At 42.1% G+C, this 27567-nt stretch overlaps 1 long non-coding RNA gene across 1 annotated transcript in view; it reads left to right on the forward strand.

The window, feature by feature from the left end:
- Positions 1–10092, forward strand: part of LOC117871539 — a 36855-nt gene extending 26763 nt beyond the window's left edge. Inside the window, exon 3 of the long non-coding RNA XR_004644267.1 lies at positions 10013–10092. This is a non-coding gene — a long non-coding RNA (uncharacterized LOC117871539). The remainder of the gene's footprint in view (positions 1–10012) is intronic.
- The last annotated feature ends 17475 nt before the right edge of the window (positions 10093–27567 follow it).

A 27567-nucleotide genomic window follows, 5' to 3' on the forward strand; every position in this document is an offset into this window, starting at 1 on the left:
ACACAGGGCTCTGGAACAATGAACAGTGCTCTGGAAGACCCTTGAATGCAAGCCTATTTGCCTCTTAATCCAAATGAATAATTAATGATAATTATCATGCTGCAGTTATTATCTGTGATAATAATATATCCGTAAGGTGAATAAATTCAATCTGCTACTATGCTGAAATGGCAACTCATAATATTCTTAAGAAATACAGATATAATTATCGGTATTAACGGTCAAGAAAAAAAAGAGATTTTTATATAAAGAATTACAGCAAAAGGTCTAATGTAAAGTGGAAATGAATTCTATTGTATGATGTTTATTCTTTAGCTGTGATTCCTGTGACACCAGTTTGCAATCCTTTTACTGCTTATATTCCTAGAAACCATTTAGTGAAAGCTGAAACATGCATGTATTCATTACAATCTGGTCATATCATCTCCATCAGTCCTCCACTAAAAGATGGTTAAGTTGGGTTTAAGATCCTGCAAATGGTTATGTGAAAACCTGTGAGTGGGGGACTGGAGTGGGTTGTTCTCTACACTGACAATTTCCTCAGCTAGATAACTTCCAACTATGAAAACAAAAATCAGTAAAACCAAATATAACATCGAAGAGGTCATGTATGTTTTTGAGCCTCTTGTGCATACACAGTCATGATGCTTGTTTTTGAAAGCACAATAGGTGTGCTGTCAAGTAAGCAGAATTGTAGGCAATCAGATTTAATCAGAGCTCCCCCATCAGCCTTGTCATAACAATGGGAAATGGTGGGGGATGAAGGCAGGGGGAAGCAGAGGAACAACTGCCCTCCTACTATTTGAGAAACTGTATTTGTCTTTTTATTGTGACCAGTTGGTTTCTCAATGATATAATTGTCTACTTTACAGGATATTTACATATAATTATGTTAGCGATGCATAGAGGACAAAAGCTTTAACATTTGAAGTTAACACTGACCCTTTAACTCACACTGCTGAGGTTTGGTTTTTTCCTCCACTTTTCATAATATGAGTCAGGGGCTGGATTGCTCAGGGGATTGGTAATGAGATGTAGAGTTTTTCACCTCTGGGTCACTGCTTCAAATCTGGCCCAGGTTGGTAGTAACCAAAATTCATTATCATCTGCTGACTGTTCAGTGGCCTGTGTGAAATGGGTTGACAGTCTCTCAGTCTAGTTTCTAGTGGACAAATGTCCACATAACAACCTACATTAATTAGCACAGCAATAAAGCTGGAATTTGCAGCCCACTGAGATTCCAAAGATGACATCCAAGGGTTGTTTTGATAACTCTCTTGATAAAATTCTGTAATCTTTTGGGACTGAGTTCTAGAGTAGGGATTGGTAGATGAAAGGAATAATAAAATGTAAGAAAGTCAGTAGGAGGTTGCATTGTTAATCACTTTAAGTTCCATTTAGGTTATCAGCTCAGTGGGTGAGCTCTATAGACGGAACAGTAGAAATTGTTATTATGATTGGTATTACCATAGCACCTAGAAAGTCGTGGACCAGGACCCCAGGGTGCTAGGTGCTGTGCAAACACAGAACAAAAAGTCAGCCCCTGCCTCAGAGAGCTAAGTAGAAGATAAGAGATGGAAATAGGAGACAGCCTTGTTGAAAGTCTCTGAGTAAGGATAAAAAGAGCAAAAAACAAGGGTGATGTCATGGTAGGGGTCTACTACAGACCACCTAACCAGGAAGAAGAGGTGGATGAGGCTATTTTTAAACAGCTAACAAAATCATTCAAAGCACAGGACTTCGTGATGATTGGGCACTTCAACTACCCAGACATCTGTTGGGAAAATAACACAGCAGGGCACAGATTATCCAATAAGTTCTTGGAATGTATTGGAGACAATTTTTTTATTTCAGAAGGTGGAAACAGCTACTAGGGGAGAGGCTATTCTAGATTTGATTTTGACAAATACGGAGGAACTGGTTGAGAATTTGAAAGTGGAAGGCAGCTTGGGTGAAGGTGATCATGAAATGATAGAGTTCATGATTCTAAGGAATGGTAGGAGGAAGAACAGCAAAATAAAGACAATGGATTCCAAGAAGGCAGACTTTAGCAAACTCAGGGAGTTGGTAGGTAAGATCCCATGGGAAGCAAATCTAAGGGGAAAAACAATAGAAGACAGTTGGCAGTTTTTCAAAGAGACATTGTTAAGGGCATAAGAGCAAACTATCCCACTGCATAGGAAAGATAGGAGGTATGGCTAGAGACCACCCTGGCATAACCAGGAGATATTCAGTGATATAAAAATCAAAAAAGAATCCTACAAAAAGTAGAAACTAGGTCAAATTACAAAGGATGAATATAAACAAATAACACAAGTATGTAGGGATAAAATTAGAAAGGCCAACACAAAAAATGAGATTAAACTAGCTAGAGACATAAAGGGTAACACGAAAACATTCTACAAATACATTAGAAGTAAGAGGAAGACCAAGGACAAAGGAGGACCGTTACTCAATGGGCCAGAGTGGGGAGGGAAGAATAATAACAGAAAATGTGGAAATGGAGGTGCTTAATGACTTATTTGTTTCGGTTTTCACCAAGAAGGTTGGTGGTGATTGGACGTCTAACGTAGTGAATGTCAGTGAAAATGAGGTAGGATCAGAAGAGACTAAAATAGGGAAAGAACGAGTTAAAAATTACTTGGACAAATTAGATGTCTTCAAGTCACAGGGCATGATGAAATGCATCCAAGAATACTCAAGGAGCTGACTGAGGAGATATCTGAGCCATTAGCGATTATCTTTGAAAAGTCATAGAAGACGGGAGAGATTCCAGAAGACTGGAAAAGGGCAAATATAGTGCCAATCTATAAAAAGGGAAATCAGGATAACCCAGGGAATTACAGATTAGTCAGCACAACTTCTGTACCTGGAAAGATAATGGAGCAAATAATTAAAGAATCAATTTGCAAACATCTAGAAGATAATAAGGTGATAAGTAACAGTCAGGATGGATTTGTCAAAAACAAATCCTGTCAAACCAACCTGATAGCTTTCTTTGACAGGGTAACAAGCCTTGTTGATGGGGGGAAGTTGTAGACGTGATATATCTTGACTTTAGTAAAGCTTTTGATACTGTCTCGCATGACCTTCTCATAACAAGGAAATGCAGCCTAGATAGAGCTACTATGAGGTGGGTGCAAAACTGGTTGGAAAACCATTCCCAGAGAGTAGTTATCAGTGGCTCACAGTCATGCTGGAAGGGCATAATGAGTGGAGTCCTGCAGGGATCAGTTCTGGGTCCAGTTCTGTTCAATATCTTCATCAATTATTTAGATAATAACATACAGAGTACACTTATAAAATTTGCAGATGATACCAAGCTGGGAGGGGTTGCAAGTGCTTTGGAGGATAGGATTAAAATTCAAAATGATCTGGACAAACTGGAGAAATGGTCTGAAGTAAATAGGATGAAATTCAATAAGGACAAATGCAAAGTACTCGACTTAGGAAGGAACAATCAGTTGCACACATACAAAATGGGAAATGACTGCCTAGGAAGGAGTACTGCAGAAAGAGATCTGGGGGTCAGAGTGGACCACAAGCTAAATATGAGTCAACAGGGTAATGCTGTTGCAAAAAAAGCGAACATCATTCTGGGATGTATTAGCAGGAGTGTTGTAAACAAGACATGAGAAGTAATTCTTCTGCTCTACTCCATGCTGATTAGGCCTCAACTGGAGTATTGTGTCCAGTTCTGAGGGCACCACATTTCAGGGAGGATGTGGACAAATTGGAGAGAGTCCAGAGAAGAGTGACAAAAATGATTAAAGGTCTAGAAAACATGACCTCTGAGGGAAGATTGAAAAAATTGGTTTTGTTTAATCTGGAAAAGAGAAGACTTAGAGGGGACATGATAACAGTTTTCAGGTATGTAAAAGGTTGTTACAAGGAGGAGGAAGAAAAATTGTTTTTCTTAACCTCTGAGAATAGGACAAGAAGCAATGGGCTTAAATTGCAGCAAAGGAGGTTTAGGTTGGATATTAGGAAAAACTGTCATCCTAACTGTCAGGATGGTTAAGCACTGGAATAAATTGCTTTGGGTGGTTGTGGAGTCTCCATCATTGGAGATTTATAAAAGCAGGTTAGACAAACACCTGTCAGGAGTGGCCTAGACTCTAGATAATAGTATGGGCTGGATGAAAGGACTATAAGGTGGATAGAAATCTGGCTAGATCGTCAGGCTCAACGGGTAATGATCAATGGCTTCATGTCTAGTTGGCAGTCGGTATCAAGCGGAGTGCCCCAAGGGTCAGTCCTGGGGCCGGTTTTGTTCAATATCTTCATTAATGATCTGCAGGATGGCGTGGACTGCAAGTTTGCAGATGACACTAAATTGGGAGGAGTGGTAGATACGCTGGAGGGTAGGGATAGGATACAGAGGGACCTAGAAAAATTAGAGGATTGGGCCAAAAGAAACTTGATGAGGTTCAACAAGGACAAGGACAAGTGCAGAGTCCTGCACTTAGGACGGAAAAATCCCATTCACTGTTACAGACTAGGGACCGAGTGGCTAGGCAGCAGTTCTGCAGAAAAGAACTTAGGGGTTACAGTGGACGAGAAGCTGGATATGAGTCGACACTGTGCCCTTGTTGCCAAGAAGGCTAATGGCATTTTGGACTGTATAAGTAGGGGCATTGCCAGCAGATCGAGGGACGTGATCATTCCCCTTTATCCAACATTGGTGAGGCCTCATCTGGAGTACTGTGTCCAGTTTTGGGCCCCACACTACAAGAAGGATGTGGAAAAATTGGAAAGTCCAGCGGAGGGCAACAAAAATGACTAGGGGGCTGGAGCACATGATTTATGAGGAGAGGTTGAGGGAACTGGGATTGTTCAGTCTGCAGAAGAGAAGAATGAGGGGGGATTTGATAGCTGCTTTCAACTACCTGAAAGGGGGTTCCAAAGAAGATGGATCTAGACTGTTCTCAGTGGTACCAGATGACAGAACAAGGAGTAATAAGCTCAAGTTGTAGTGGGGGAGGTTTAGGTTGGATATTAGGAAACAAAATTTCACTAGGTGAAGCACTGGAATGGGTTACCTAGGGAGGTGGTGGAATCTCCTTCCTTAGAGGTTTTTAAGGTCAGGCTTGACAAAGCCCTGGCTGGGATGATTTAGTTAGGGATTGGTCCTGCTTTGAGCAGGGGGTTGGACTAGATGACCTCCTGAGGTCCCTTCCAACCCTGATATTCTATGATTCTATGAATACTTAGTCCTGCCACGAGTGCAGAGGACTGGACTAGATGACCTCTCGAGGTCCCTTCCAGTTCTATGAGTCTATGATTCTAAGAGACAGCACATAGGTAAAGATGGATGGGGAAGTACAAGGAAACAATGACACAATATTGGTTAGCAGAATAGACAGTGGACTCAGCCCAGGGACTATGAAATCATAGTTATGGTGCCATAACTGTGCCAGCATAACCCCATAAAGTAGACACAGTCTACAGTGACAGAAGATGATTTTTCATTACTGTAGGAATGCCTCCTCTCCAAGCAATGGTAGCTATGTCAATGGAAGTATTCTTCCATCAACCTAACTGTGAAGGGAAGACTAAGAGCTCTGTTTTAGCCATGTTGAGCTTGAGTTGATGGCTAGACATCCACAAGGGGCTGCCAGAAAGACAGGCTGAGATTTTAGTTTGGGCAGAAGGAAACGTATCTGTAGTAGAGAGGAAGATCTTTGAGTCATCACCATAGAGGTGGTAGTTGAATTTATTTTCAGATGAGATTATCCAGAGGTAAGGTGTAGAAGAAGAGAAGGGGACCAAGGATAGAGCTCAGTGGAATCCTCACAGAAAGTTGGAGAGGGAATGAGGAGGAACTTGAGAAGGACATGCTGAAGGAACATTTAGAAAGGAAGGAGAAGACCCAGGAGAGGACAGAATCATAGAAGCCAAAGGAGCACAAGATTTCAAGAAGAAGAACATGGTCAACAGTGTGAAAGGTGGCTGACAGGTCAAGGAAGATGAAGATAATATATTGGTTCTGACTTTTAGCTAAGAAGAAGTCATTAGAGACTTTGACCAGAGCTGTTTGAGTGGAGTTCAAGGGGTAGAAGCTGGAATGGGAGGATCTAGGGTGGAACTAGAGGGGAGGAACTCCAGACAGTTATTGTCAACAGTGCATTCCATGAGCTTAGAGATAAAAGGGGGAAGGCAGATGGGGCAATAACTGGAGAGGAAAATGGGGTCATGGGTGAGTTTTTTAAGATGAGAGACCCTAAAACATGCTTATATTGTGAAGGTAAAGAGCCAGAGGAGAGTGAGAGGTTAAGGGGAGAAGAAAGGGAGAAGATGAGAATGGGAGTGAGGCAGATCAGGAGCTGGATGTGATGGGGCCACTGGGGCAAATTGAGGGGCTAAAGGGGCTAAAGGGGGAGATCATAGAAGAAACTTCTGCATCTGTCACAGGGAAGAAGGAGAAGGAGGGAAAGGAAAGTAACAGTCATGTTATACTTTATCAAATTTATCAAATTTCTCTTGAAAGAAATGGTTGAAATCTTGTGTGGAGAAAAGTGGAGGCAAGAATAAAGGAGGGTTTGAGAAGTGAGTCAAAGCTGGGGAGAAGTCACCTGGGATTGCAGGCTTGGGATTCAGTTGAGCTGGAGAAATAGACTTGTTTTACTAGGATGAGGAAAGAACACATCTGTAGTGGAGGAAGTCAGCATGGTCATGGGAGTTCCACCACAGATGCTCTGCAGTGCAAGAGCAGGTCTGGAGGAAGCAGATTTTGGGAGTGAGTCAGGGCTGGGGATTGCAAGAGGGCTTTGTGATGGGAGAGAGGGGCAAAATAGACAAGGGTGGAGAACAGTGAGAAATGGAGAGAATCAATAAATATATCAGTGGAATTAAGAGAAGAGAGGAAAGGACTGAGAGCAGATGGGAAGTCATCAACACTAATGGACTGGAAGTCACAGAAAGACTGAGTGACCACGGGTGAAGATGGGGATGAAGGGCAATGTTGAAAGAGACCAGGAGATGGCTGAAGGGGGGAACTAAGCAACAGAAAGATCAGGAGAGAGAGAGAGCAGTGCTTGATGGAGACCAATTCAAGTAAATGTCCCTTTTGATGACTGGGAGAGTTGAACATGGGCTATAGGCCACATCAAAGAGTGAGGATGTGGAAACATGCAGCTAAGAAGTCAGTTGTGTCATCGGAATGGAGGTTGAAGTCACCAAGGATGAATGTGGGAGACTGTGAGGAGAGGAAGAGAAAGAGCCAGGAGTACAAATTGGAGAGGAAGGCTGATGGGAAGGAGTTGTGTGAATGGTAGATGACAGCCACATGGAGGGGGAGAAGAGACAATAGTCAGATTCTGTGCTGTTCAGAAGAGGAGAAAGAGCGTGCAGGAGGAAGATGGAGGGTTGGAAGCCATAGATATAGGAGAGGAAAAGCTCAAGAGCCCCATGCCAAGAGTTTTAAAAGAGCTAGCTGAGGAGCTTGCTGAAACATTAATGTTGATTTTCAATAAATCTTGGAACACTGGGAACATTCCAAAAGACTGGAAGAAAACTAATATTTTGCCAATATGAATAGCACATTGTTGGATAACAGCTAGAAGGACCTGGTTAACTGTGCTCTACACAGCTCTGTGTGAAGCCTTGTCTACACACAGATTTGCATCAGTTTAATTAAAACTATTAAACTGGTGCAAACCCCAGTGTAGACACCCTTATTTTACTCAGAGAAGCTTATTTCATTTTAGTTTAGACCTGTTCCTAATTAATTTAAACTAAATTGAAATAAGCCTGGTTTAAACTGGTGCAACTCCGTGCATAGACAAGCCCTAAGTCTGAAAGCTTAGGGGGAAAGAGTTTAAGCTGTCCTACATTTACTTAAGGCCAAATTTTGTCCTCAGTTATGCACCAAGAATCCCTATTGACTGCCATAAGAGTTGCACACATGCAGCTAGGGGCAGAATCTAGCTCTTGATTAGTAAAGGATGCATTTTGGTTTAATTGTTACTGTGTATAAGTAAATTCATCCTTTGTTATACTGTTGGACTGTTGCTTACTGATGAAGGGTATAGAAGGAGATAAGTGGCCTAAATTAGTCTGCTCTTGAGAGACACTACATAAAACCTAAGACATAAGAGGGAGTTCCTCTCTGCATTGAAAAACTATAAACAAACTGAGTGAAAATGGTGGTCTTATACTCATCAAAGAAGCCCTCTCAAGAATTTCTCTGTGCAGATGGATTCAGTACTTGTAGGAGATATATGTGACAGGCACTTTCTTTAGCCACAGAAGCATAAAGGGCACAATGTGAATATATAGAGAGAGAGCTTCCCTTTCACCCTGCTGATCTTTCCTTCAAGGCAGAATAGTGGCACATTAGCAAAGCAACAGAGGGAATTGTGCTTTGCTACTGCCTATATGGTATGTGTTCTCTGAAGAAACAGATTTCAGTGTCCTGCACTTTCAGTCCAGTATCTTTCACAAACATACATTCCCATAAGAAGTTATATAAACTAATTACATATTGTAAACCATTTGGGGGCAGGGATTGTGATTTACTATATGTTTGCTCAGCACCTAGCACCATAGGGCCATGATATGGCCTCTAGGCATCACTCCAATATAAATGATAAATAATAATAGATCCTATTTTGTCCCTTGGGGAGCACCAGATAAGTGGGGGGAAGGGGTCAGAAACACCGAAGACAACAGCAGTTGATGGAGGAAAAGCTGCATGACTCAGGATCTGTCTTTTCGCCCATCATAAACATGTTCCTGAAACTGCAGGCAGCTCCCGGAAACCCATCCACTTTCCTTCCCTGCATCACTGATGGCCCCAAATACAATGACATTTGATCAGCTCATGTGTATAAGAAACTAAGAAAAAAAAAAGAGACAATAATACCAAGACAGAGAGAAACGCTCCTCAGGTGGCATGTGTGTGGGGAATGTGGCCTGAGGTGACATGGAGGAAAGGATGTTTATTGGACAATCCATCATGAGCAGGGATGCTAGCAAAAGAAAGGATAGGAACCACTGACAGAGAGTTCAGTTTACCTGTCATGAAATTTACCCATGCAAAGTCTTTAGCACCAGTTCAGCCCTGTATTTGTCTTCTGAAGGAGGGGAAAGACATGAACTGAATGGGGTGTGTATCGGGGTGTCCTCATCCCCTGCACATCTCAAATCAAACTGGTACAGGGAGCAGAGTTGTAGATGGGTTGGGGTCAAGGCAATTGGATCCATGATTACTCAGATCCAGTGACTCAAAATCCCTGCTCAGGGAATTCAGAGGGCCAGGCCTGTGGAAGCTATTCCACCCCATAAGCTGGAGTAGCAGACAGAGAGGGACTGGGCTGCAGACCCACAGCCTTGTCCTGGGTTGGGGAGCTGGTGGATGTTGACACCCCAACCTTCAAAACCCAAATGTCCCAACCTGGCGCAAGCACAGATGAACAAACCTGATTGCTGTCAATCCCTTCAGGTGATATGAGTTCACTTATTGTTGCACATATATTGCCCTCAACCAACACACAGTTTTCCCATTGATGTCAATGGGAGTTATGTGCAGATGAACAACAGTATATACTCCAGAATACCAGCATTAATTTTGAATTTTTATTGCTTTGTGTCACAAACTTAACAGTAACTGAAACCCTTTTTATTTCCTTTCCTTGGGATTATTAACATCTCTTTTATAGAAGGTTGTAAAATGTACTGTCTATGATTTATCAGGAAGACTGGAATGGCTTCTTTGGACCTCTTTCAAGATCTTTTGCACGTGCATATTTAAGCAGATTTTGTCTTAACATATTACATGTTTGTAGCTATATATTTGTTTCTATCTATCTTCTTCTACTGCATCCAGTGCCATGTTGCCTTTTATATGTTCAAAGTATTTGATCCCCTCAGTAAAGATATTTATTTATATTTAAAAATACATTTCAGAACCTTTTGGTTGCTAGCTAAAGGTGCCCTTGGGCAGATTTCTGTAATAACAGACCTTTTTTATTGCTGATGCAAATTACTAATAAAATACTTTACAAACCAGATTCTGCACCATAACAAATGAGGAGGAAAGAAGTAAGGGTGGGTGCACATGTGAATAAGGTAGGTAAATCTTTCTTGGTGAAGAATTTTAATACCAGTTCCCATTTAGGCCCATATCCTGCAAGCACCTAAGTGTGTGCTTAACTTTAATAGTGAGAAGTTCCTTAGGACATAAGCATTTGGAGTATCAGGGCCTTACTTTTCCCTGAGACAACATTTAAAATGAGCTTTTACAGCAGTACCTTTCCCTTTTATAAATTCAAGCTTCTATAGTAAAGGCAACTTCGGTCATTCATTGGTTCAATACACCATTTATTTCACTTGGGAAATTTTAATGGGTGTCTCCATCACTTATGCATGATATAGATAGATGTTTATACATCAGCTCCGAACAATCCCCTTAGATATCTCACTCTCACAATCAAAAATATATTTGCATGTACGCATCCCAACCCTAGATAATTTGGGAGATGGGAACAGGATAGGTCAGAAAAAGCCTGTTGTGGGGAGCAGAGAAGAGCAGAATTGTTTTATTAGCTAAGAACTTGCAAAATGACACGAACGTTTTCATTTTGTTTTAAAAAGTTTTGGGTCGTTTTGTTTTGTTCCTCTCCCCTTTTTCTACTGGGGAAGTGCGATTAAAAAAACATAAGAAGGGAGAGAAAGTACCATTTTCTTTCAGTTGTTTTCCCTCCTCCCTCCACTCCTGTTGCTCTGGTTTCAAGCTCCACAGGCTCCAAGAGAGCTATGCTGCGAGGAAGAGCAGAGCTAGGGAAACACTGCACACAGGGTGTGCAGAAGTCTGGTGTCCTTTCAGAACCTAAGGCTCCACAGGCTTTCCAGGCACCATTCCCTCCCACTTGTGCAGTCTCCTAAGAGGAAGCTTCATGGAGTTTATCTCCTCTGAGTTTTCTGAGCAACTTTTCCCTTCTTAGGTAGCTTTCAGTGGGAGGAGATTTGTCTTTATCCTCCACCACATGAGCCCCCTTGACCCTCTCCATCACATTCACACTTATCATGTCAAAACCAGAGACAATAGAATTAAGAATAGTTCTCTTGGTGTTTCTTTTTAAAGCTAAACTCTGTGACTGATAAGGCATCCTAATTCTCTTCAGTTTCCAAACAGAGCGATTCCTTATCTACTATCTAATGTCTCTATTCTTCTCATTGATTTAGCAATACACAGTTAACAAGCAATAACGACATACCCGTATTCAGTGATAATCATCAAACATGAAATGACGCAGTCAAAGAGAGACAACCTAGCCAGAAATGACCTGATCACTAGATTGCTGTGAGCCTTTTGCACAGAAGCCTAATGACACATGAAACATGAATTTAGTCTCCTGAAATACAGCGCACAAGCAGCAACTTAGGAGGAAGAGGAGACTAAAGTGGCCTTCAGCCACCTTTGTTCCACCCAACCAAGCTCTGGTGCCGGGGTAGGGGCAGCCACAGAATTTTTTGCAGAAAAAATGATCATGTTCCAACCAGCACTAGACAGGTTATCATTAGAAATGAGTGAATCATTTATATAAACAATTTTTTTAACCAATTTTGTCTTCTCCTGTTTGCCCACTGTAAAACAACTATTTCTGTAGTATATATTCTGACATGTAAAACAAAAGCAAACCCTTAGTTACACTGATGAGATGTCGAGTGGAGTCTTTGCTCTGCTGCCATACTTCGCTTTTTCTACTTCTGCTCTGACATTTCCTCTGCCTTGGTTCAGAAAACACTTAAGCACAAGCTTAACTTTAAACATATAGGTAATTCAGCAAAGCACTAAAGCAAGTGGGCCTTAAACCCATGTTTGAAGTTAAGTATTTGCATAAATACTTTCTGAATAGGGATGGGATTGTTTACACACTTGAAGTTAAGCATATGCTTAAGTGCTTTGCTGAATCAGGGCCTATATGACAACCAAGAAGAGTGCCTCTTTCCACCATTCAGAGCCAACAGAAATGAGAGCTAACTAGAGATAATGGGATGAGGAAGCGAATTGTCTAGTGATCACACTAATGAAGGTGATGATTATTTAATGGAAACCATTAAAGGAAAAACAAATAATTTCTACTGGATTGCGAATCATTTTTATGCTGGAAAAACACAAACAATCTAGTGGTGTTAGCATGTTACATACCTTACAAATTTGCTTTTTAAGTGAAGATAAAGATCAAACGCCGTATTGATATAATGAGTGGTTTCTCCAAAACCTATTTTTTAAAAGGGAAATATTCCAGGGAGATACAACTGAAATTTGAGTCCCAGATGCTGATGGGAGCCAGTGAGCACTACTATAATACAAATAATACATAATACTAATTAATATAATTTTTGCTTAATGCTTAGAATGTTTACAACATGTTTTTTCTTCTTTTAATGCTTCTTATTATCTATCGCTTTGACTTATTTTAACACAGACTGTTTTTCTAGTGTATTTTGTCAGTGGGATTCCAGGGACAAAAAAACAATTGGCACTTTAAGAGGATACTGGCAGAGTTAGTAGGACAGCCAATTACTATTTTATTTTTAATGTCCTAGTAACTCTTTGCAACTCCTTTGTTACTCCTCAGTAATAGTTTCATAAAATGCTTCTACAACAGTGGTACGTAACAGACAGTGGAGCACCTTCCCTTATGGCTAACTAATCCACACTAACCCTTCCCAATACAGGGATGCCCTGTTAGCAGAACGTTTTTTCTCAGCATGCCTTTCTGTAGGTGGCTCTTTAAATGTGGCATTGCCAAAGAGCTCCTGTCCTAAAGTGACCATTCTGAAACTGGCTCCAGCTTACTTGGTCTTCCTGACTTCCAGCTGGTAAGTATTTTTAACTTCTGCTATGTATTTTTTTTTTTTACCTTTTTTCACATAAGTTTTTAGCAGAACAATCCTGTAGTGATACACAAAAGTCCATTTACAATGGAGGGGCAAATATTTTTCATAAGGAAATTGTTTTCCATATAAAAATTCCTAAAGAGAGATACACAATGAGTGTTCTTTCCTATTAAAAGATAAACTTTTACATGGCACTTTAAAAGCTAATCTTTCTCTAATCCCTTGATCATTCCAGGAAGCAGCAATTCTTAAACAATCAAATATCTGGATTTATTTGGAGAAATATATTATAATACCTGTGTCTAGCCCCAAATATTCATACAATATTGGGATAGTCAGAAATCTAATATCCTCTTTCGTTTCTAAGATTTTTTTTTAAGTACCTTTTTTGGAGACATCAGTGCTGGGCAGTGGGGTTTCTGCTTCTTTTGCTCCTAGAGAACTGGTCCTCTGTAGATGTGGGGCTGGGGGATGGAATGATATGGCCTGTATACCCCATCTCGTCCTCCTTTTCTGAATTCTCCTTTCCTTCACAAGAAATAATATGATAGAAGTAATAGAAAAATGTTTACTCCTAATGTATCTTTAAACCTTTCTCTAATATTGAAGTAGGCCAGTTCTGGAGTTTAGTTTCTAGTTCCCATGAGATGAACATATTACTGCTGAAAAACCAGACTGTTATGTTTCTCTTACAGCTTGTATCTTTGTGACTTTAAAGTGCTTGTGAAAGGAGCTGGTGTGACAGCAATGGAGACTGAAATCCCATGTTTATCCACAGAACTGATAACAATGTGGGCAATGAAAGCTACCCCACCAAAGTGTCTCAAACACAACCTAAAGGGGCTGTCTCTAAAGGTGAGGGTTTTTTTGTGTCCTGTCAGTCTTTGGTCTGTGTGGTGCAGCATTTTTGTGATGTGGAGACCTGTTTGCTGGAAACTAGACCGGGACCATTTTGTATCTTCCCTAATACTATGGCAGTGGTTTATTAGTTTACATTTTTGCATTGTTTTATACTCCGAACAATGATCAATAACTATAACTGCAATTTGACAAAGCTTTAAAAACATCTGTTTTAGATCCTAGACTAGTAGTGCAGACAAATGGCTTCAGAAATTTGTAATCAGATATTGAACCATTCGCTGCTAGTCACCAGTTCAAAATCTAGCCAGTGATATTTAGGTGAACAAACACTTGGTTTGTTTACGCATCTAGGAGTTTGACATGCTTATCTCTTTAGAATGGAAATCATGTTTTAGCCTCAATGGCCAGCACTTTGTTCCCTTCCTTAGTGAGTCTGGCACAGCTCTTAGGCAAAGGGTAGGCAAATGTGGCTTTAAGCCACTTTTATTCTTCCCTGATTCTGGGGCTAATTTGTGCCAAGTTGGCCTCCTGACTTTGCAATGACCGGAGTGTGGGCAATCATGCCTAGTGGTCAGAGCCAAGGGACAAAACCGAAAACAGCATCAGTTACCAAGCTGAAAAGCCAGAGATAGTGTCAGGTGCCAGACTGGGGGTTAGAGCCAGGGGTAAGACAGAAGAGCAGGGACGTGGAGTAGTGTAGGAGAGCAGGATCTGGGAGTAGACAGAAGTCTGGGCTAGGAGGACAAGAACGCAGGGCTCAGGAGTCAGGTACGCAGGAGGGCTCCATAGTAGCAGCCAGCCATGGATTCCCCTAGTTGCTCAGACAACTTCCTGTTGTTACTTCTTGGTTTAGATAGAGTCCCTCAGCCAATCTTGGGGCTGGATGTTCCCCCCAGTTGGGAACTTTGGGGGCAGTTTTCTGGAATAGAAGGAGAATGGATGTAGCAGTTGTTGATGACTGTGACTCTCGGATAGCATGATTCTGATTGCTAAATTGGAAGCACCTGCTTTGAGATTGATGGCTTAAATGGTGTTGGGGTGGACCAATATGGGAGTGGTGGTAAAGTCAAATTTTAATTGTTCTAAGTCCTGTTGGGCCTTGAGAGACCAGAGAAACGTGGGTGTTTTTGCAGAGCAGGGCTGTGAGAGGGTCAATTCATTCCTAGAATTTTAGTATGAGCCTACCATAGAAGTTCGTGAACCCCAAGAAGAGTTGTATTTCACAAACGTTCTATGGCACTGCTCACTTGAGAACTGCCTTTACCTTGCATGGGTCCATTTTGATACCAGCAGGAAATATGATGAATCCTAGGAATTCTATGGAGGACTGATTGAAAGCACATTTTTCTAATTTGATATAGAGGCCATGTTGGCATAGGATGGAACAGATGTGCATAGTGTGCTGTTCAGCATTGCCCAAGGAAATAACCAGGCACCACATGTTGGTCCAGAATAATTTAATAAAATGCTGGATCATCGTGGGTGCATTGTCAACCTAAAGGGCATCACAAAATACTCTAAAAGTGGCCACAACCTATTTGAAAGATGGTCTTCCATTCGTCCCCAGCTCTAACATGCACAAGATTGTAGGCCCCCTGGAGGTTTAACTTTGTGTACACCTGGGCAGTACTCACACAGTCCATTAGCTCGGGGATTGCTGGCAACATGTACCAGTTTCTAATGGTGATCTGATTTAGGATCCAATAGGCAACACATAGAACTCCCATCCTTCTTTTTAACAAAGAGGACTGGTGCCCTGACAGGCAACATGGATATATGAATAAAGCCCTTGTTTGGGTTTTCCTGAAGGACAGTGTGCAGCACAGTTAGTTCAGGCTTGACATATCATATATACCCCTAAACAGAATGTTTGCCCCTGCTTGTAGCTCAAATGGGCAGTTGTAGTCCCTGTGTAGGGGCAGGGTGTCAGCATTCTTCTTTTTCAAATAATCTTTGTAGTCACTGTATTTGGATGGAAGTTGAAGGCCAGAGTTGATAAGTGGCTCTGCTGGCCCGCTATCCTGGCATGTGACCATTGGGGACCTATTGCGTGCTGCCCAATTCCTGGGGTAAAGCAGTGCTGCTGGCAGAATTCTGAATGGAATTCAACTTTTAGTTCACATCAGCAGAAAAGTGGTTGTGGATGACCAGCCATGAGATACCCAGGATCAGAGGGAAGTGCAGGGAACAGATGGCACTAAACCATAGGATGTCTCAGTGCCCCTGGATCATTACTTCAAGTGGAAGTTTCTGTAGTCACTCGTCCAGATGATAAGAGGGACCCTCAATTGTCTCTATCAGATCTGGAACAGGCTTGGACTGCAGGAAAATCTGTAGTGCCTGGGCCACCTTTGCATCAATGAAATTGTCGGCCAAGCCAAGTCAATGAGGGCCTGCTGCAGAGGGAGTGGTTGGGAAAGCCCCAGGATTTGCAATTCAATTGGGACTTGTAAGTCCATTGCTGGTTGATGGGAGCCAGCATGTGTCCCTGACAGGACCTCAGTTGGAGCTTCAGGGCATACTCTGTCAGAACACCCAGGCTAGTCCACTTCACCGAGCCTGGGTTGACTTGTTTCTCAGATTCCTTCTGAACTGGGTTCCTTGTGAGGAAACTGGAGATAGTATGGTCTGGCTCACCAGAGTACTAGCACAAGTTAAGCATCACCAGCACTCTATCTCACTCTCTCTTTAGGGGTGAGTTGCCAGCGGTTTAGGTCTGCATTGGTTTGACTGGTCATGACCTGGGCCCTGCCCCCAATAAAAATTTGTGCCTACAACAATGGGTCCCCAATTCTAGTTGGGCCTTTAGGAATCTACTGTAATATAAATAATAACAAAAAATAATGATTTCAGCAGAACCCTCAGAACACTGACTCAAGCACTTCTTAAGAAATAAATGAAAGAACTGAATTGTTTTTAAATTAAAATGCATTTGTCAATATAAACATTTGATATTGGATGTTCAAAACCACTCAGAGTTGGTGTACCTCTTCTCCCATTGATGTCAAAGATAAGACTCTAACTGGCATTAATACAAAAGTTAGACCAACACTGAGCACTTTTGAAAATGCTACCCATTAGTTAATCATAATACATAGCTCTTATATAGCACTTTTCATAAGTAGATCTCAAAGTGCCCAACAAAGGGAGGTCAATATCACTATCCCCTTTTGAGAGATGGGGAAAATGAGGCACACCAAGATGAAGTGACTTGCTCAAAGTCACCAGCAGGCCAGTAACAGAGCTGGAAATAGAACCCAGCTTTTCTGACTCCCCGTCTAATTCCCTAGCCTCTAGGCCACAGGGCCGATTAGCTCTAGGAGCTAACTAAGTTTTAAAAAATATTTTCTATTCATATTCAACATTGTAATCTATGTACACCTTGGCCACTCTTACATTCTGATCTTCCTAACCTCTTGTTTTTCTCTAAATACTCTATCAACTGGGTGCAACAGTTGTCTTACACTATGAATCCTTCGTAACTACTTATAACAGAGGGAATACATTAAATTATATCCAATTCCACATATTTATAACTGCAGTTTACAAATAATCATTTTACCTAGTGGTAAAGAGAGGCCCCATTCCATCACTCTTGTGATCTTCAAGGCACTGCCACTATGACCATATATGGATAGCTTCTCTTCTCTTGTGTTTCAGTGATACATCTTTACTTCTGAGAGGAAATATGTGTAAAGAAGAAAAATGTACATCAAAAAAGAAGTGACATTTTCTGGCTCATCCCAAAGTGTGTTGAACACTGAAGAGTGCAAATGTCTTTTGTTACCTTCTAAGTTCAAAATAAAGGAATATTCTTGATCCTTTTTGGAGATACAATATTTCATTTCTTCATTTGGCTAAATTCCACTTCTGTAGTCCCAACATTACTGATGCTGAACATCTAGCAGTGTACATGAGTCAGAGATAGAGCTGTGGGGAAGAGGCCAAATACTCTTGTTCGTAAAACATTTAATAAATTCAATAATTCTATAGTAACTGTGTTACTTCTAATACAGAAGTTGCCTGAAAAAAATCATATTAAACTATTGAGAGTGGTAACAGAATAGTTTAAATAATTGTCTCACTGACACAAAAAACCTCTTCTCTTTTGGTAAATTGTAAGCATAATTCAAATCTAAGGAGCAGCCCATCTCCTTATATTTTAAACTAAGAGTTATCTCAGCCATTTGAATACTTTAGACTTTAGACAAATTATGCCCTAAAATTCACCTAATCATAACAGCAGCAGCAATAAGCTAGTTTCAGGGCACGCAGCAGCAGTGGAGATGTTGCTTGAAACCCCCGTCTCTTTCAGTGTGGGAGGTGAACCCACGTGAACACACCTCTGAACTCTGGATCTTCGCTAAGGACAACCAACTGTGAGTGGGGTGCAGCAGAGGGAAGGGTTGTGGGGTGTTAAAGAGACATTCATTTGTTGGATTTTCACAATACATGGTGGGAAACTGAGGCAAAGGATGCTGCCCAATGTACTATGGGGTGGGTGTTTGCTTATGTTTACATGCTTTGGAAGCCTGGTTGTGAAGTTTTCACAAATTAATTCTGGGTTCCCTTTCCCTTTTAATATAACTTTTGTTATACACAGCCTGTGAGTGGGGAAGCATTGTCTCTTAGGCTTGGGCTACCGGGGGTGGGGGGAGGGAGGGAGGAAATCAGTCTAAGATACGTAACTTCAGCTACGAGAATAGCGTAGCTGAAGTTGACGTATCTTAAATTGACTTAGAATCACTTACTTTGTGTCCTCGCAGCGCGGGATGGATGGCCAGTGCTCCCCTGTCAACTTTGCTTCCGCCTCTCGCCGAGCTGGAGTTCAGCAGTCGACGGGAGAGCGATCGGGGATCGATTTATTGCGTCTATACTACGCATGATAAATCAATCCTTGATAGATCGATGGCTACCCGCTGATCCGGCGGATAGTGTAGACGTACCCTTAGAGGCGCCCCGGGTGGTGTTGAGTTTTCCCAGATTACTGGATGGGGGCTTGAGCTGGTTCTGTTTTGTATTGTTAAGAGGAATTTCTAGATATTGAACCTGGCCCTTGTTGCTGCCGAGATCACCTGAAAGAAGGGTTACAGACAGTTAAAGAGGTGGCTTGATCACAGTCTATAAGTACATACAAGGGGAACAGAAATTTGATAATAGTCACACATTGAACTATGAACCTATGGGAGGTGAGACTGCTCTGCAGTGCCCCTTTCAGGTCCACTCATGGTACTGCAGGAACTCAAGTCTGCAAGGCTTGGCCTCCTGCTTGGGGTAGGCTATGTTGTATGCTAGGCATCAGTCTCTAAACAACCAAGCAACAAAATAGCAGCTCAGGATTTGGCTGTCTGCACCTTTAAACAAAGAGAAAAACCTTCAAATGTAAGTACTTAGTTGCAGCACTTAGAGCAAGTGCAAGGTCCTGGCTTGGGCCTGGGTTCTGAGTTAACTATGAGGAGTTCTTCCTCTGCCATACTGTCACTCAGCTTTGCCCATGAGCAAAAGCAGGCAAGCCTTCTTAACTGGCCAGCTGCTTCTTGATTGGTCAGTATTTCCTCCTGGCCCTTCTAGACCTCTGGAGGACTGTCTTATTGGTCACCCAGTGTGAGTGGATTTTCCTTGGGTGGAGAGTGTCCAGGTGCTGATGCCTCCAGCACAGGGAAGAAGGTCCGATAGATGCCGTCACACAGCCACACATTGAATAATGAGGAGAAAACAGAATACTGAATAGCTGCTTGTTGAGTGAGCATCGTTTGTTCTGTGCACAATGAGGCCGGAGTCTTGTGGAAAAAATAGTCTGTGATCCTGTCATTCAAGTCTGTATCATAATGCATACTTGGAATTTGCTGTTAGAGCAGTGGTGGGCAACTTGCGACCCGCAGGCTGCACTTGGCCCATCAGGGTAATCTGCTGGCGGGCCTGAAATTTGCTTTTTGTGAACACTTACATGAACAAAACACTGGTCATAAGAATTTTCACCAGTACTATACAGCAATATCATAAAGGGGTCTGAACAAGGTGAACTGAAATAGCTTCTAATTTGGTGATTCATTTTAGTGACAGATTTTTTAATTGTTTAATTAGCTTTCTTTAAAAGTGCCCAAAATGTATCTTATTCTTGTCGGGATCACAGATATCTATTCTGTGTTTCTGCCTTGCAAAATACAGAAAAATAAACTATTCATACTGACAAGAAGTGGATCACAATGAAGAACAAAGCTGCACATTTTGTTTCCTTTATTTTATCATAACGTTGTTTTACAATAATTCTAGAATAGTAATACGTTGCTTCTACATTGTGCTTTTCAGTAAAAGTTTTCCAAGTATTTTGCAAACAAGTTAGTTAACGCTCATGCAGTACCCTTTTATAAGACCCACATTAAAGATGGAGAAAGAGTCACAGAAAAGTTAAGTGAGTTGCCAAGGGTGAGATGGTGCATCAGTGGTAGAACCAGGAGGAGAACCCGTATCTCACCTACAGTCTGCTCTAACCACTGGAGCAGACGTGTCTTGGCTACATCTGGTCACCTTGGTGTTTATAAATGGCTTGCATAACATATTCAGATTGTACTGAATCTAAGGACTTGTACACACAGAAATTACACCAGTTTAACAGAACCAGTTTAGTTAAACTTGTACACACAGAAGTTACAAAGTTTGTAAAACAGTTTAGTTAAACTTGTACACACAGCCCTGGTCTACACTATGAGTTTAGGTCGAATTTAGCAGCGTTAGATCAATTTAACTCTGCACCCATCCACATGACGAAGCCATTTTTGTCGACTTAAAGGGCTCTTAAAATTGATTTCTGTACTCCTCCCTGCCGAGGGGATTAGCGCTGAAATCGACATCGCCAGGTCGAATTTGGGGCAGTGTGGACGCAATTCGACAGTATTGGCCTTCAGGAACTATCCCAGAGAGTTCCATTGTGACAGCTCTGGACAGCACTCTCAACTCAGATGCACTGGCCAGGTAGACAGGAAAAGCCCCATGAACTTTTGAATTTCATTTTCTGTTTGGCCAGCATGGCAAGCTGATCAGCACAGGTGACCGTGCAGAGCTCATCAGCAGAGGTGACCATGGAGTCCCAGAATCGCAAAAGTGCTCCTGCATGGACCGAACGGGAGGTACTGGATCTGATCGCTGTATGGGGAGATGAATCCGTGCTATCAGAACTCCATTCCAAAAGACGAAATGCCAAAATATTTGAAAAAAATCTCCAAGGGTATGAAGGACAGAGGCTATAACAGGGACCCACAGCAGTGTGTGAAACTTGAAGGAGCTCAGGCAAGCCTACCAAAAAACCAAAGAGGCAAACAGCCGCTCCAGGTCAAACCCCCCAGACATGCCGCTTCTATGATGAGCTGCATGCAATTCTAGGGGGTGCCCCCACCACTACCCCACCCCTGTTCGTGGACTCCTACAAGGGGGGAATCTCACTCAACAGGGATGAGGATTTTGGGGATGAGGAAGATGATGATGAGGAAGAGGAGGAGGAGGGTAGCGCACAGCAGGCAAGCAGAGAAAGCGTGCTCCCTGACAGCCAGGAACTGTTTATCACCCTGGAGACATTACCCTCCCAATCCTCCCAAGGTGAGCTCCCGGACCTTGAAGCTGGAGAAGGCACCTCTTGTGAGTGTACCTTTGTAAATATAATACATGGTCTAAAAGCAAACGTGTTTAATGATTAATTTGCCCGGAAGACTTAGGATGAATTTGCGGCCAGTACAGCTACTGGACTGCATTCAAGCAACATCTGTTCTTTATCTCTCTGTGTTATCCTCAGGAGAGTGATATCATTCATGGTCACCTGATTGAAATAGGGGAATTTTATTAAGGGGACATTCAGAGGCAAAATGCGACCTTGTACCGAAAGCAGATGTGCTATGTAATGTTAACAGCTTGGTTCACCGTGAAAGAGTCTACCCATTGTTCTCTAAAAATGTGTCTTTTTAAATACTACTCTCTCTTTTGCCTCCTCGCCTGCTTTTGCAGGTTCTGGTTCTGCACATACTGCAGGATAATGCACGAGGTGTTTACAATGCTCATAACTGCCACGGTTATCTGAGCGGGCTCCGTGCTTGCCATGTTATGGTGTCTTCAGGAGAGCAGAGTTGCAGCGGAAGCGGTGGATGAAGGAATAGATATTTATAGAGAATGACGAGAGGATCTGCGAGGTGGATTCATGAGAGCAGGAGAGCAGAGTTGCAGTAGAAGTGGGAGCCCATGAGAGCCAACATAGAGAAATTCGCTATCGATCGAGACAAGAGCAGGAGAGCAGAATTGCAGCAGAAGCAGTGGATGACGACAGTCATATAGAGCACCTGCGAGGTGCATTCATGGTACCAGGAGAGCAGAGTGGCAGCGGAAGCGGTGGTTGGATGGCAAGTTTTGCCGACCTATTGCACCATCTTCTGCCAGCAGCACCAGGACACAACAGCGGCAGTGTCCCCTAGTTGAGCTGAGCGGGCTGCACACTTGCCGTGGTATGGCGAGACAAGAGCAGGAGTTGCAGCGGATGCCACGAGAATAGATATTTATTCAGAATGACGAGAGGACCCACAAGGTGGATTCATGCACCAGGAGAGCAGAGTGGCTGTGGAAACAGTCATTCGATGACGATGGTTAGCAGTCCTACTGCACCGTCTGCTGAAAGCAGTATGGCGCCCCCACGGGAAAAAAGGTGCGAAACGATTGTTTGCCATTGCTTTCACGGAGGGAGGGGCAACTGACGACATGTACCCAAAACCACCTGTGACAATGTTTTTGCCCCATCAGGCACTGGGAGCTCAACCCAGAATTCCAATGGGCGGCGGAGACTGCGGGAACTGTGGGATAGCTACCCACAGAGCAACACTCTGAAAGTTGACGCTAGCCACAGTACTGTGGATGCACTCCACTGACTTAATGCACTGGGTGGGGACACACACAATCGACTGTATACAATCGCTTCCTAAAAAATCGACATCTATAAATTTGACCTAATTTCATAGTGTAGACATACCCACAGAAACTAAACCGGGTTGTGTGGACAGTCTTAAATCAGTTTCTAAATGAATTTTGTAAAATACATGTCTACACAAAGGAATTTCATCCATTTAACTACATGGTTTTAGAAACTGATTTAGTTAAATCAGTGCAATTTCTGTAGGTCAATCAGGCCTAAGTTTCATTCAATAAATAATAAAAAGAAATATGTTCTAGACTTCATGGCTGCAGAGTAATTCTTCTAAATGCAGAGCAAGTGTAACTAATAAATGTTGTTTGTAGACAGCCTAAAACAATGGCACTGGGTGATGTGAACTCTCCCAACCAATAATCTAATTTGGGGTGTCTAATTTAAAGCCTAATGATGATGCTTTACATGTCATTATATAACTATTCCTTTGCTAATTATTTTATATGAAGGGATAGAGAATGGGATAAGAATAAAGTCCAAAGGGGGCTGAAAATCATTTGTTACTTCAGGGAATGAAATTCAGAGGGAAGGAAAGAAGATTCTCTCTCTGTTACCTACGATTGAGTAACAGGAAAAAGAAGGATGGAGAGAAACACAGGGTAGAACTAGTGCTGGTCCTAAAGGTCAGCATATCTTCTCACTGAGCGTGGCTGACTGTAACTTTAATAAATAATGATGATGATGACTCAAAGTTTAGTTATTAGATAACTAATAGCCTCCCCTTTGTGGAAACCTCCCATTCACCATGATGGGAGGGCAGCATGGGGTTCTAAATTTCTGCTCAGGCCCACACATGATAATCAAAAATGGAATTCAACACTCTCCAAAAATGAGTACTAGAGATACTCCCTTCCTCTTTTCTTAAAGTTAGGCTGCCGCTAGTTTGTTTTTTCCTGTAATATGTACATATTTTTTGTATGGTGTGAAAAGCTAACTCCTTGTGTCACACACTGAAGATTAATGTTATATAAAAGAACCTTAATTTTTATGGGGTTATTTTCGCCATGCCCAGGTGTAGTTCCCAGTGATGTCAATAGGAGTGATGTGCACATATGGTGAGAGAAGGCTTATGGGAGGTTGGGTATGCTGATGCCATGTGAGCAGGCTTTCTCATAAGGTTTTGAATACCTTGTGATTTGGACTCTGTCAGAAATACTCTGAAAACAGCATTTGTGGCAATATTTTGACATTTTATGTAGGCATTAGGGAGCTGAACATTCTGAAGGATCAGAAAGATTTGGAGAAATGGGAAAAGGTTCTATGAGGCTTTAAGTGGACTAGTTTACTCATTCCTATTCCAGTCTCCTTGAACAGATTATTGCCATAGTTGTCCACAGGGATTATAATGGATTATTTTGTCAAAGCCTTCTTGATTCTCCATATTGGTACTCTAGATGGGCAAACCACTTTAGAAAAAATAAGAAACATGAATTTTCAATCATCCTACAGATGGAATGTGGATCTTCCTATGACTTCACTGCCCTTTTACCTTTCTGGGCAGACTTTGTCTTCTCCAATACTGAGTCCTTGTTGGGTGAGTTGCAATGGAAGATCCTCTTTTGGGTCAGATGCCAGGATGCCAACATACCGTAACAGCAGAAGCCTTTAACCTCTCTGTTGGACCCTGCAGTAATGGCTCTTCTCAATTTAACTATCACTGTAAAGTCATCTTGTTCCTTGAGCTCCAGAGCTCAGTGGGAATTTCAGTAGTGCTGGAGCCTATTAAATCTTTTACTCTCTGGGGTTCTAGAAGCAAATATGTGCATTCTGGACTGCAAGCAATGGAAATCTGGGATATCCTCTCATCCCTATAATGGACTTGACTGTAAAGAACAGAATGTACCATTCAAGCAGCAGATCAGTGAGGTAGGATTGTGTGAAGTGGGAAGCTGAATAATGTTGTGAAATTCTGATCATGTTCAGATAATTGTTTGAACATTTGGGGGGTTATATTAACCAAACTGTCAAACTTTTTGGGGTTCTCCCATCACAGATTAGTACCTGAAATTTGAAATAACTATCACCATCTTGGCTATTATGGCCTGTAATGTCAAAGTCTCCTTGGAGGTTTCTTCAAAGCCATTATTAATCCAAATGTGACTGTCACACATGCATACAAAGAGCTGAATTTTCTGATCCACGCCGCCTGTCTCTGCAAACTGAAATAAGTTGTGTTCAAGATGCTGTGAAAACAGCCTCCATACCAAATATTTGATCAATTAGTATTTTGCTCTCTTGCTAAAAGTTCATATCCTCTGCATTTGTGATAACAAGATCTCCAAAGAGGGGTTTGGTTTGTCCAAATAAATAAATTATTCTACTGTGTGAAAAAGGCTGATTTAGGGGCAAATTATTAAGCATAATTTATTCCATGTCCTTGCTGAAATAACTTGCGCTCCTCAGCCTCCTTAGATGTGTAGTCAATAGGGAGCTGTCTGGCTACATGGGTCTTTTATATATCTTTCAGCTAGATCAGAGATTCAAATGCAAAATCCTGCACTTGGGGAATCATGTGAATTAGGGATGCTCCCAGGAGAACCAAAGGTCCATAAAGCAATGAATGGATTGCAATGTGATATAAATATAGTATTTTCTTCTGTGTCAGAAGTAACCACGCGCCAATATTTTTCAAGTTCTTTATTGGAAAACTGTATATATCTTGCTCAGACTCTGGAATGCATTTTGGGAGAAAAAAGTTTTAATGATAATTTTAATTAAAAGCTTAATTTTCAAATACTTTTCAGAGTTTATTCATGCTGAGAAGTGTTTCTTAGCTTTAAAACTGTCAGATTTCTGTGTTGAGCAAATGGATACAGCATTTTTTTAATTTAGTTGCATAATAGTAATTTTAGATCATCAGTTCTAGATCTACCTGAAATGTTTTAAGTGGGAACCAAGGAAAAGGTGAAGATTTTGACCCCAGTTGAGTTTATCGGGAGAGTATAGCAGGGAGTTGTTGTGATAATTGGGCCTACAAATATATCCTGACTGTAAGCTCAACTGTAAAAAGTGACTGAAAGTCCATAAATTGTAACGATGTATTATATAGAATTGTTTAAGAAAAGATGTAAGAAGAAGACAGAAAGACTAAATTAATTCAAACAGAAAGTGTTATACTGTTAACAATCAAGGACTGTGTTGAGATTATAACTGGTAAATCAGAGGAGCAGAGGTCTGGAAATCAATTAATCAAAATAGGTGTGTTGGAAATTAGGCCTATTGGTAGACAAAATAATGAGAAGAGGGACTATTCTGCCCAACACTCACTTTTGGGATCTGTCACAGGGTCACTCACCACACTGGCGGCTGCTGCTGGGCGTTTTGGGAATTAGCTCAGTCCCAGTGGGTGCACCCTCAGGTGTCGGCGGCTCTCCTGTCCTCACCTCCGTCTGCAGATCTGTTACGACTCCTTTCTCTTGGCGTTTGCTTTGTGGCACAGCCCTCTAGCCATGTCACCATCCGGTTTCTCCCCCTTCCAGGGGACTCCTCCAACAAGACTCCAGCTGCTCCTCACAGCGGCTTGGCAGTCTACAGCCAGGCCACTCCTTCAGCGGCTAATGGGGGCAGGGCCAGGCCTGCCCACTACTCTGGGCAACCCCTGCAAACAGCAGCTTCCTGGTGCCTCTTCCTTCCAGCCCACTGTCTCTATTCCCTGGGCCACTTCTCCGCAGCCTCAGATCATTCTGGTCCTGCCTCTAGCTCCAGCTCCTTTGCCCTCTTCCCAGGGCCTCGAGACTGTAAGTCCTGGCAGCCTGCCAGGTGCCCTCTAGGAAGCCAATCTTCTCCCTAAGGCTTCCTGCAGCAGACTAACTCGCTCTGGTCTACATCTTCCTTTTATATGGGCTGGCTGGGCCCCAATTGGCTGGTCCAGCCACCACCCTAATTGTCTGCAGCTGCTGCCCTAATTGGCTGTTTCTCCTGCAGCCACTCCTTTGGCTGCCTGCCGCTCAGCCGCCCTAGACTGGTTTTATTCCTCTCAGGGCTAGTGTGGGGCAGGCGCCCTGTAACAGGATCCTTAAAAAGAGACTTTGAGAGGAAAAGCAGGCTATGGCGATGCAGGCTGATTACCACCTCCATGATCTCCTGACACTCCGGACCGTCTTCATCCTAATCCTGAGATGTCCTGACCAGATGAGGCCAGAGAGAGTGAACCAAATGACATCACTATCTTTACTGGCTGCAAATAAATCCTGAATACCAGCTAGGATGTGAAACTTTGTCTCCTCCCTCCCCCTCCAGCAATGTCCTTGTCCTTCTCTTTCCTATCTCTCTCCTTCTTCCTTCTGTGTAATAAGGGACTGGATTAACCAGCCAAGATGGCACATTTAGCAAATTGCTGTAAGCCAGTGACTGGAAAGACCACTAAATGGAATGCCCTAAACAGCTTGATAGTTTGCCAAGTTTGGGAGTGGCCGAAAAAAACATGTGCTGTATCTGAGTTTTTTTAGCAGTGAGGTTGCAAGTGAAGGTCCACAGTGGAGACAGAAGCTGAATTTTCTATCTTTGCCGTTTTTTTTTCTTTCCCCAGTTTTGTGTGTAGTTGTCTGTCTTGTCTTTTAGGAAATGAGATTGACTTTAGCAAACAACGATAGTTCCAGTCCAGTCTCTACCAATGTCTTCTCTTTTTCCCTAAAGGACAGTTATTACATTTTTAATACCATATAAGTATAGCCCTGCACAGATTAAAAAATTTGTATCTGCATCTGATCTGCAATTGGCAAATATAGTCCATGGCTATCTGCAGATATAAAGTGGATATCCGCGGATTTGCAGGGCTCTAAATATAAAATTTGGATCTGCATCCATCCACGATCAGCAAACATGGTCTGTGGACATAAAGCAGATATCCACAGATTTTCAGGGCTCTACATATAAGAGCCTGTCAAACAGTGGAGTCC

The sequence above is a fragment of the Trachemys scripta genome, chromosome 1, assembly GCF_013100865.1.
Source record: "Trachemys scripta elegans isolate TJP31775 chromosome 1, CAS_Tse_1.0, whole genome shotgun sequence".
Taxonomy (NCBI): Eukaryota; Metazoa; Chordata; order Testudines; family Emydidae; genus Trachemys; species Trachemys scripta.